This window comes from Pongo pygmaeus, chromosome Y, assembly GCF_028885625.2.
Source record: "Pongo pygmaeus isolate AG05252 chromosome Y, NHGRI_mPonPyg2-v2.0_pri, whole genome shotgun sequence".
Classification (NCBI taxonomy): Eukaryota; Metazoa; Chordata; class Mammalia; order Primates; family Hominidae; genus Pongo; species Pongo pygmaeus.
The window spans coordinates 48,938,722-48,951,250 of NC_072397.2; the positions used below are offsets into that span (position 1 = coordinate 48,938,722).

At 45.6% G+C, this 12,529-nt stretch overlaps 1 pseudogene; it reads left to right on the top strand.

The window, feature by feature from the left end:
- Positions 1-706: 706 nt before the first annotated feature.
- LOC129025663 (zinc finger protein 717-like) overlaps positions 707-12,529 on the top strand; it is a 45,537-nt pseudogene continuing 33,714 nt past the window's right edge.

The window sequence follows — 12,529 nt, forward strand, 5'->3', positions numbered from 1 at the left end:
AAAAATTTAAAGTAAAATAGAGACATGATTTTTTTCATGATTTCGAATGCATCTATAAAAAATAGACATGAGGGCTGGGCACGGTGGCTCACGCCTGTAATCCCAGCACTTTGGGAGGCCGAGGAGGGCGGATCACGAGGTCAGGCGTTCGAGACCAGCCTGGCCAACATGGTGAAACCCCGTCTCTACTAAAAATACAAAAATTAGGCAAGTGTGGTGGCGCGCGCCTGTAATCCCAGCTACTCAGGAGGCTGAGGCAGGAGAATCGCTTGAACCCGGGAGGCGGAGGTTGCAGTGAGCCGAGATCGCACCATCGCACTCCAGCCTGGGCGACAGAGCGAGACTCCGTCCCCCCCACAAAAAAAGTTACTCATTAACAGCATAGACCAATTGGCCTCTATTGAAATTTCTCCATTATTTTCAGAATGTCCCAGGCTGTGAAACCAGGATTTAATAAAGAACCAGAATGCCACATCTGTGTCACCTGGATAGGGACCAGTCCTGATCCATTAAGTCCGGGTCTCCGGGTAACTGGACTCACTGCTAGGCAAAACAGAATGTCCGGCGTGGGTTCCTAACGGGGGGCCGCAGAGCCTCATGGGAAATGTAGTGTCACTTTCCAATGATGTTACCATCAAGGACGTTGGAAACCTGCTTTTCTCTCTGCGCATGCGCCTGCCCGCCCACTCCGCCATTTTCCTCCGGAAGTGCGGAACCCAGGGGCGGTCCTGCAGCTGGGCAGGCCTGGGGCTTGGTTCTATGTCCATGCGAGTCGGTGCGAGGGCGAAGAGGAACCTGTGGGCCTCGGGGGATCCCGGGGAGCCGGACCAGTGTTCCCCAGTTGTTGGAGCAGACGCATGAGCGCATCGCGGGCGGGCAGGGCCTGACGTGCAGGTGCGGGCCGCGGACCCTGGCAGGGGCTGGGAGGACAGGCGTGGGGTCCTGGCAGTGAAGCGGGTTCCAGAGGCGCAGGAGCACGTAGGCGAGGCCGGTGGCCCTGGGCCCGGAGTCTGCAGGCCGCGCTCCTGTCCTGCCGCTGAGGGGCCCGGTTATCAAGCCGCATTTCGCTCAGTTTGCCCATCTGTCCCGGTGCTAACACACAGTTCTCGGGAGACGTTCCCCATTCCCAGAGGAGTAGTGCGAAACGCGTGCGCCTCGAGTCCTAAACTGGGCATTTGTATTAGTTGGGTTTCCCTGTGTCTCTTTAGCAAGTGAAGTTTCTGGTTCCGTCCTTCACTGTGTGACCTGCCTAGTCCTCCCGGGTTGCGTTTACGGAAGTTTGTACCAGACCTAGTTTCCAGGGAAGAACTCACTGGAAGCGAGGGAGGTGGGGTACTGGATGATGGTCTTCAGCCTTAAGGGTACTTCAGTCTTAACCGTGTGTTATAAAGTTTGAAGGGGAGGGTTCCCTATGAATAAGAACCGCACTTGAAAGAACAGCCCTCTGGTCTAACCTCTCACTGGTGCTTCAGAGGAGGAAAAAAGGTCACAGGTGAAGATCCTAGTTTTCCTCGCTCAGGAAATATTAATTCTGCTCCCTAGAACGTACAAGATTTGCAAAGACTAGATGATAGTGGAAGGTTTGGACGAACTTTCAGAAGGTTGAGGTGAATTCGGCTGAGAAGAACAGGCAAGGACCTAGGAAATATTCCTTATTTGAAGGGGCCTGAAAGTGTGGTCTGGGGTGCAGGAGTGACCTGTCATACTTGAGAAGATTAAAATACTCTCCAAACACAGTCCCATTCCTTCAACCTTAGCTCGTTGTTTCCAGCGTCTGAGATATATTAAACCTAGTCCATCACCAAACTTAGCGTTAGATTGTGAAGTTCTATTTATTGTATTTGATTTGTAATTTAAGACTTTTTCCTCCTACATAATTTTGTTAAAAACATATTGAATTCTGTTCACTTAGGTGTAACAGTGAATACTTGCTGTTTAAGGAATTAATTAAACCTTACTGGCTTATAAGAAACAACCACCATTTTATTTGTTTGAAGTTCTGTGGATCTGCATTTTGGTGTGGTGGATTCAGCTGGGTAGTTGATATATTTGTGTTGCCTGGATCACAAAAGAGGCCTTGGTCACCTGGTGCCTTGACTGAGCCTGGTTGGTTTAAGATAGTTTCCTTCACAATCTGGCGGTTTGTGGTGACTCTTGGCTAGGCCCTGTGTCTCCAACAGGGTAGCTCCAAACCTCCTCACAATATGACTGTGTCCAAAAAGGCAAGAACCAATGGATAGTTGCGTGACATTTTCCATTGTCCATTCACTGGACAAGTCAGATAGAAAAGCCCAATTTATTGTCAGACCATAATATGAGGGCTTGGATACAGGGAAAGGTGTTATTGGGAAATGTGAGTAGAATGGTGTACTGCAGGAAATACATATTGTGTACATTTAAAAAAACGTAATTGTAGGCCAAAATTGCTGGGTTGCAAGATGCACTTTACATGATGTTCAGGTATAGAAAAGCAAGATATACTGTCATGGGAGCACTCATGAACTTATTTGTGGAGTCCACATATTAATAGGAAAATAGTTAATACAGCCCAGTATATTTCTATAACATTTATTTTAGTGAACTTATAATGTTTCTTTGTATTAAATTATTAGATTATATCTTTAGGTAATATTGTTGTTAAATTAGTAGGTAATACATATTTTTATTCAAAAATAAATTGTGCATCTAATGTCTACCAATTAATGTACTTGTAGATGTATCTTATCTTAACTTGAGTCTTTGCTGCCCCTAATGAGGCGTGAAGGACTCTTCTCCCATGGGGAAGTTTTTCTTTTTCAGGAGGGAGGAGGGCTTTTCCAGGTAATGTGTCTAGAGTGTTGGGCAGAAGAATCTGGGACCACACCACACCAGTTCTCTCCTTAATCCACGTCATTTGCCTTCTCTCCCAGCTATGTTTCCAGTGTCCTCTGGGTGTTTCCAAGAGCTACAAGAAACAAATAAATCTCTGGTGAGTTGTTTATTTGTTCTTCACTTTGTTTTACACTGTATTTTCTGAGTTTATGGGTGTCTGTGAATTAAAAAGGAAAAGTAGAAATAAGTAAAACTCAGGTTGAAGGAAATATACATAAATAAGATAAAGCTGACCTGTAGATATAGGCAGGTTATAAGAGCTTAGAGTTGTTTAAGTTGAGTGCAAATTTTCCTCTGACGTTTCTGATGCTGTGACAAAAAAGGCAGTCGTGGTTGTTACGTGATTGGAATGGAACCCGAGAAGAGAGCATGCTGTGTTCTTGTGGGACAGGAAAGCTTGTGTGCACCAAGTCTGAACCACCACCTTCATTGGTGACAGATTATGTGCTGGAACATATTTCACACTGGCCTGGCAGTAAACACTTGTAGTGTTGTGCAGTGGAAACGGTCATCTTCCGCTAAAACACGGCGTGTTGTGCAGTGGAAACGGTCATCTTCCGCTAAAGCGTGGCGTGCTGTGCAGTGGAAGCGGTCATCTTCCGCTAAAGCATGGCGTGTTGTGCAGTGGAAATGGTCATCTGCCGCTAAAGCACAGCTTCTATCGTAAGGTATGCTCCTTGCTCAAAGAGTGTGGTCCCAAACAGCTTTTGGGAGGTCCTCCTTGATTCATGGATGAAACCCGGAACATCTTGAGGACTGAGTTAACCACAGGTCCTTAAATAACTCTCCACACCTTTTTCTTAGTTTATCTCTATGTGCAGGGTGTGCAGCAGCCTGTTCAAAGTTATATTTTCTGGGAAATATTACCAGTGTTTATTTGCAATTTAGCCCACTCTATGTAGTCCTAACTTATTTCTTCGAAACTCACCATTAACCTAAATAATAGTCAAATTTAGGGGGACTGTATTTTCCTTACTCGAGTCTTCTACCATAGTTGAAACGGTCGTACCCGAGAGAGTTAGAGAGAAACGCCACACTTTGAGACGAATTCAGGAGTCCTTTATTAGCCGGCGACTGAGAGATGGCTAACGCACGAAATTCTCTCAGCCCCGAAGAAGGGGCTAGATTTTCTTTTATACTTTGGTTTAGAGAGGGGAGGGGGAATTCTAGCTGCAGCAACTTTACAGAAGAAAAAACAGACAAAAACTTTAAAAAGACAGATGGTTAAAGGAAAACAAACTGTTCCGAGTGCAGGGGCTTTAAATTCACCACAAAATCATAGGTGAGGGGGCTCTGGGCGTTATCTGCTGGACAAACATGGGGGCTTTATGATACTATCTCTGAGTAAATTGCTGGGAACTGTGGACATCGCTTGCCTCAGCACTTTATCAGTTAATTGCACTCTTTGATATGTTGAAAGTCAGCTTGCACAAGTTAAAGTACTTGAGGAAAGGGGGTGGGTAAGGAACCCTTGATGTCTTATAAATGAAGGAGCCAAATGGAGTTTGTCCGGTTTTCTCTGCTAAGGGGGAGTCTATTCATATTAAAAACAAGGTTAGGTATCTAAGGAAGAGTCTATTCATGTTAATACAACGTTGGGTATTACAAAACATCTGTTCATGATCCGGAAATTCTTCTGTGTTAGTTCTGTTAAAAGAAAAACTTTAAAGGAGTTTAATTGAGCAATAAACGATTCACGAATCGGACAGTCCCCAGAATCACCGCAGATTCACAGAGACTCCAGCGCAGTCATGTGGTGGAAGAAGATTTATAGACAAAAGGGAAGTGGCATACCGTAATCGGAAGTGAGGTACAGAAACAGCACAGCGTTTGCCTTGTTTGAACACAGTTTGAACACTTGGCAGTGACTGAGTGGTTGAAGTTTGGCCACTGGGATTGGCCAAGACGCAGCTGTTGTTCCAGGTACATACTCTCAGGTTAGGTTTTCATTCTTGTCTACCTATTAAGGTAGGTTGCAGTTCATCCACAAGGACTCATATGTAGAATTATGGAGTCCTTCTCAGGCCATACTTAGTTCACTTTAACAATTCCTTCCCTTTGGTTATTTTCTCAATTTTGAGAGATTGGCCAAAACTTCAGTCACTGGTGTCACTGTTACCATTGCAAATGTACTTATTTGGTTTAGAAACCCACTGGGAAATAGACCAGTGAGTTTTGAAAAGGTGGAACAAGGACTTGAGTAGAAGGTACCTTCTTATGCTGGAACGTCCTGTTTACAGGAGAAAAACAAAACCTGGTTTGTTCTAGGATTTATGTGTTTCCTTAAAGTCTTACTTTGATTATGTTACATTTAGCATGAGTGACTCCATTTTTGTTTGCTTTGGTCTGTTGGGACCTATTGCATGAGCTTAGTTTAAAACAATGGTCTCCCATAATTTTGCTTAAAAAATTCCTCCTTTTGGCTGGGCACAGTGGCTCACGCCTGTATTCCCAGCACTTTGGGAGGCCAGGGTGGGCGGATCACAAGGTCAGGAGATTGAGACCATCCTGTCTAATACGGTGAAACCTCATCTCTACTAAAAATACAAAAAATTAGCCGGGCATGGTGGTGGGCGCCTGTAGTCCCATCTACTTGGGAGGCTGAGGCAGGAGAATGGCCTGAACCCAGGAGGCAGAGCTTGCAGTGAGCCGAGATCGTGCCACTGCACTCCACACTGGAGTGAGACTCTGTCTCAGAAAAAAAAAAATTCCTCCTTTTTAGTCAAGTTCTCACTTAGTTGAGAGTGTGACCAAAATGTAGGGCCTTAGCACCACTCTTAGTTACCATCGTTTTGGATTCCAGATTTAGCACGTCACTCCCATTGTTTTGGGTTCCGGTTTTAGCAGGTCACTCCCATTGTTTTGGGTTCCGGTTTTAGCAGGTCACTCCCATTGTTTTGGGTTTCTGGTTTAGCACGTCACTCCCATTGTTTTGGGTTCCGGTTTTAGCACGTCACTCCCATTGTTTTGGGTTCCGGGTTTAGCAGGTCACTCCCGTTGTTTTGGGTTTCTGGTTTAGCATGTCACTCCCATTGTTTTGGGTTCCGGTTTTAGCATGCCACTCCCATTGTTTTGGGTTCCAGTTTTAGCATGCCACTCCCATTGTTTTGGGTTTCTGGTTTAACACATCACTCCCATTGTTTTGGGTTTCCGGTTTTAGCACGTCACTCCCTTTGTTTTTGGTTCCGGTTTTAGCACGTTACTCCCATTGTTTTGGGTTTCTGGTTTAGCATGTCACTCATAGGTTATGGTGTCCTTATGGTTGCACATTTTTTTTTTAACCTCTTGTCATTCCAGTTGAAGAGATACCATTTGACATTTTAGAGATGGCTGCATGCAAACTCTTAAAATATTTGAGGAAGTACAGTGCACCAGGGAGACTCTTATGACTACTGGGATAACACTAAGAATTTGGCATATGCTCCTTACTTAGGGTCCCCATAAATCAAACCACCTAAAATCAAATAGATTAAACAATAAGTTAGGTAAAGAATTTACTTGCTTAAGTAAGTGGGTTTTTTGTTAATTCTGTACAACCAAATCTTTATAATACCTGATGTTTTCTCCATATGCCATAAGTGTTAGCAGCTGCACAGATACTTAAGAGTTTCATGATAGTAGGGAAGTCTTGATCTGTGATCTTGGGAAAAACTGTTCACATTAAGGATGCCATCTTCTTCTGGGGGGAAATTGTCCTTGTTAGCTTTACCTTAAGGGTTCTAATGGGTATACAGTTCTGAGTGTGGAGGGACCCTTCTGAGTAGTGTGACTATGAACCCAAAGTTTAAGGTTTTAAAGTTTTGCTGTCATGTGGATGGCAAGGGCAGTCCTTCTTTGATGTTCTCAGAAGATCCAGTCATCAGATTCTAGATTGTGAAGGGGTTGACTGTCCTCAGTGAACCATAAAAGGCTTTCTTTAACTGGTGAAAATACACTTCAGAGTAATAATCTAGTGTTTTAACATCAACCCTCTTGCATGGAAGAGCTTTTATAAAATCAGAAAACATGCACTGAAAATGACAACTGAATGAAATCCCTTTATAAAATGTTTAAATGGCCCATTGGGTAACGAAATGTACCTGAAGTTTTGATTGTTTTCCTAGGAATATAGGTTTCACAAACCAAACATTGGTTGTAAACTATTTTAGCAATTTAGAAATCACCACACCAATATATTTAATTTGGATCATTTTATCTTTTCCATGATGAGTTATGGAATGCAGAACTTTTAATAACAAAAGCTTTAAGGACTTGAGAAGGACAAGGTGGCCATCCTGGTTCTTCATAAGTCCGTGCTTAATTAACATTAGACTTACGTCCTCTTGAATACCAGCTGTTTCTCCAAATTAGGTGCATGGCACTGGTAACTGATGAGTTATAGGTAATTTGACTTAGACCATGGAGTTTATTTAAATTATATATCTAAACAATTTCAGTATTGGTGATTTGGCATGCAAATCTGGCAAAATATTTCCTTGGTATTCAATTTTTGTTTTACTTGGGTTAGCAGTTTTATAAACCAGTTGGTCTTTTTATTAAATTTTGGGAATTATTATTTTTTTTTTTTTGAGGCCGTCTCACTCTGCTACCTAGGTTGGAGTGCAGTGGCATGATCTTGGCTCACTGCAACCTCCGCCTCCTGGGTTCAAGTGATTCTCCTGCCTCAGCCTCCTGAGTAGCTGGGATTATAGGCGCACACCACCACGCCCGGCTAATTTTTGTATTTTTGGTAGAGGGAGGGTTTCACCGTTGGCCAGGCTGGTCTCAAACTCCTGACCTCAAGTGATCCACCTGCCTTGGCCTCCCAAAGTGCTGGGATTGCTGACGTGAGCCACTGCACCCAGCCTAACTTTTGAGAGTTCTTAACCAGTCCAATTCTTGGGGATCGGGGAACTTATGGGGAATTTTTACCCATGATATTAAAGTTATTAGAAACCTGTGTTCACGAGTGTTTTTCAGGGTCCTTTTCATTCTTTCATGAATCTTCTAAGAGACACCATATTCTAGAATTTTGCATGCTTGTGAAGTTTTTAGAAACTGCATCACCATTAAGCAATTAACTGTGGAATTGACTTTAAATAGTTAAAGACAATTGACAAGGAAATTTGGTTATTTCTGTGGTCTACAATAACTTAATAACCATAATTAGGGTGGATGTGGTGGCTCATGCCTGTAATCCCAGCTGTTTGGGAGGCCAAGGTAGGTGGATGACCTGAGGTCAGGAGTTTGACACCAGCCTGGCCAACCTGGTAAAACCCTGTCTCTACTAAAAATAAAAAAATTAGCCAGGTGTGGTGGCAGGTGTCTGTAATCCCAGCTACTTGGGAGGCTGAGGCAGGAGAATCGCTTGAACCCAAGAGGGGGAGGCTTCAGTGAGCCTAGATCACTCCATTGCACTCCAGCCTGGGCGACAAGAGCGAAACTCTGTCTCAAAACAAAACAAAACAGGTAATTGTGATAGATAGCATACATATAGACATATTAGAATTTTAGAAATCCTGGCCAGGTGCAGTGGCTCATGCCTGTAATCCCAGCACTTTGAGAGGCCGAGGTGGACGGATCATGAGGTCAGGAGATCGAGACCATCCTGGCTAACATGGTGAAACCTCGTCTCTACTAAAAATACAAAAATTAGCCAGGCGTGGTGGTGGGCACCTGCAGTCCCAGCTACTTGGGAGGTTGAGGCAGGAGAATGGCGTGAACCTGGGAGTTGGAGCTTGCAGTGAGCCGAGATCGCGCCACTGTACTCCAGCCTGGGTGACAGAGCAAGACTCTGTGTCAGAAAAAAAAACACACAAGAATTTTAGAAATCCTGTACAATTTGAGAACGGATTGATGACATACACTAAATATAACCTGAAGAAGGTTCAATGTTATTTTTTATTTTGACAGTGCTTCCCATGTGACTTAACATGTTAAATAGTCCTGTTTACCTCTCTTTTGGGTGCTTCAGGGGCCTCTGTAGCATCCCAAAGTTAGAGGTCAGAAAAGACAATTTTGAAGTTGAAATTTGATTTTGGGAAGCCTATTAAATATATTAAAGGTTTAAACACTTGATGTTATGAAATAGAATTCCAGGTCACCATAAGTCATTCATTTACCTAAAATCATGACTTAAAAAATTTTTAAACAGCAAAAATCTTTAATCATTGGTAGAGGGAAGACTTACCTTCCTGAACAATCTGCCTCTTGTTTTTCCTTTTTTTTTTTTTTTTTTGGTAGTTTATTTACAAGGCAAACAAATTTTTCATTATTTTTTAATATTACCTGAAAATCTTCTTTAAAGAAAGCCAAATGTCACCCAATTTTTCATAAAACCTTATAGACAAATCTATTATTATTATTATTATTTTTCAGATGGATTTTCCCTCTTGTTGCCCAGGCTGGAGTGCAATGGTGTGATCTCGGTTCACTGCAACCCCCTGCCTCCCAGGTTCAAGCGATTCTCCTGCCCCAGCCTCCTGAGTAGCTGGGATTACAGGCATGCACCACTATGCCCAGCTAATTCTGTGTTTTTAGTAGAGCCAGGGTTTTTCCTTGTTGATCAGGCTGGCCCTGAACTCCTGACCTCAGGTGATCCAGAAGGACTCTAGTGGCTGGGGATGTGGAGCAGGCACCCAGCCCTCTTTTTGTGGCCAGCACGGACTTCCTCCCAGCCTGGCAGTGTCAGGTAGTCAGGTTTGTCTGACTTCTCCCAGGGTGTGTGCCCAAGAGGCCCAGGCAGAAGCTGTAAGGCCTCTCATGATCACCCCTCAGAAGTCCCAGAGCATCTCTCCTACCACATTGTCCAGTCGTACTCATCACTGAGACCAGCCACGATTCAAGGGGGGAAGGTGATTAGATTCCCCTTTTGATGAGAAGCGTAGTAGGAACCTGTAGCAGTCTAATAAACCACAGCTTGTCCTCTGGCTACAAACTATTAACATTTCTCCCACATGCAAATTATGCTTTGCCCCTCTCAAAAGCCCCAGAATGGTTTTCCTTATGGCACTGGCTGGAAGCCCAACTGAATCCTGAATCAGGCTGTGATTGTGGTGGCCTGTCATCTGCCCCCCGACACACTCAGCCGCAGTGAGGACTGAATCAGGTTGTGGTGGCCTGTCATCTGTCGCCCACACACTCAGCCGCAGTGAGAACTGAATCAGGTTGTGGTGGCCTGTCATCTGTCCCCCCACACACACTCAGCCACAGTGAGGACTGAATCAGGTTGTGGTGGCCTGTCATCTGTCCCCCAACACACTCAGCCACAGTGAGGACTGAATCAGGTTGTGGTGGCCTGTCATCTGTCCCCCAACACACTCAGCCGCAGTGAGGACTGAATCAGGTTGTGGTGGCCTGTCATCTGTCCCACACACACTCAGCCGCAGTGAGAACTGAATCAGGTTGTGGTGGCCTGTCATCTGTCCCCCCACACACACTCAGCCACAGTGAGGACTGAATCAGGTTGTGGTGGCCTGTCATCTGTCCCCCCACACACACTCAGCCACAGTGAGGACTGAATCAGGTTGTGGTGGCCTGTCATCTGTCCCCAACACACTCAGCCACAGTGAGGACTGAATCAGGTTGTGGTGGCCTGTCATCTGTCCCCCCACACACACTCAGCCACAGTGAGGACTGAATCAGGTTGTGGTGGCCTGTCATCTAACCCACACACACTCAGCCGCAGTGAGGACTGAATCAGGTTGTGGTGGCCTGTCATCTGCCCCCTGACACACTCAGCCGCAGTGAGGACTGAATCAGGTTGTGGTGGCCTGTCATCTGTCCCCCACACACTCAGCCGCAGTGAGAACTGAATCAGGTTGTGGTGGCCTGTCATCTGTCCCCCCACACACACTCAGCCACAGTGAGGACTGAATCAGGTTGTGGTGGCCTGTCATCTGTCCCCCCACACACACTCAGCCACAGTGAGGACTGAATCAGGTTGTGGTGGCCTGACATCTGTCCCCAACACACTCAGCCACAGTGAGGACTGAATCAGGTTGTGGTGGCCTGTCATCTAACCCACACACACTCAGCCACAGTGAGGACTGAATCAGGTTGTGGTGGCCTGTCATCTGTCCCCCAACACACTCAGCCGCAGTGAGGACTGAATCAGGTTGTGGTGGCCTGTCATCTGTCCTCCCACACACTCAGCCACAGTGAGGACTGAATCAGGTTGTGGTGGCCTGTCATCTGCCCCCTGACACACTCAGCCGCAGTGAGGACTGAATCAGGTTGTGGTGGCCTGTCATCTGTCCCCCACACACTCAGCCGCAGTGAGAACTGAATCAGGTTGTGGTGGCCTGTCATCTAACCCACACACACTCAGCCACAGTGAGGACTGAATCAGGTTGTGGTGGCCTGTCATCTATCCCCCACACACTCAGCCGCAGTGAGAACTGAATCAGGTTGTGGTGGCCTGTCATCTGTCCCGCAACACACTCAGCCGCAGTGAGGACTGAATCAGATTGTGGTGGCCTGTCATCTGTCCCGCAACACACTCAGCTGCAGTGAGGACTGAATCAGGTTGTGGTGGCCTGTCATCTGTCCTCCCACACACACTCAGCCACAGTGAGGACTGAATCAGGTTGTGGTGGCCTGTCATCTGTCCTGCAACACACTCAGCCTCAGTGAGGGGACTGGTGTGAAAACAGTCGGCATTTCCCTTTAGATGGGGTTGGTGGGAGGCAGGAGGTAGGTGCTGCCCTGTAGGCCCCGTCTAACAGTTGGTCATTCCCATGGGGCACCTGTTGCAGTTCTCTAATGAGTGCCCAGTCCTGGTCCCTGAGAACGGCATCCGGTCCTGGTCCTCGAGAATGGCGTTTGTGTCTTTTTACTCCTCCCTCTGGGCTTTTGTCATTCTCCATGTTCTTTTTCTTTCAGTGCCTGGGTTGCCGTTGACCAACTTTCTCTGCCTTTTTCTTATGGTCAATAGGGTATTCAATGGCTTCTTTTTGATTTTTTTTTCCTTTTCTTTTTTTTTTTTTTTTTTTACTTTGGCCTTTTGAGACAAGAAATTATTTCTTTATATGTTCTCTAAATTCTGTTTGAAAACTGAACCTCCTTCTTTAGTTCATGTCTCTCTCCTGTCATATTTATTCAGTGACAGTTAGGGGAGGTTGGTAGCACTTTCCACATTCTTCCTAGATGTCTCTTTAGACAGATCCCTGAGATGGTGTAGTGCCCTTTCAGTTTCCATGTTGTGGCCGTAGTTTTCCCACAGTCCCTCAGCACGTAACTCCCAGGCCTTTTCTCCAGTTTCCAATGACATTTTTTCACCGTTCTTCAGGCCCTCACCAAGAGTCTTGATGCCCTTCCAGCTTGCATGAATGGTCTCCTTGAAGCCCAGTTACAGCTCAGCCTCACAGTCGTGGCACATGTTGTAGCTTCTGATTACCACAGCAGCTGATTTCCAGCTGCCGTATTCTTTTCCAGTTATCTATTCTGAAGAAACCATCTCCAAAACTTGGCAGCTTAAAACAATTCATTATTACTTGTTTTTTGGCTTAGAGAGTCTTGGTGGCCAGCTCATCTCACACACAGTTGCAGCAGGGCAGCAGCCGAGCTGGATTGTGTGAAAGCACAGTGGGGTGGTGTGCAGGGTGGCTCATTAGTGGTTGGGAGTGGGTGTTGCAGGAGGCTCAGTGGGGGCTGTCAATGAGTGTAGCTAGTCGTGGAC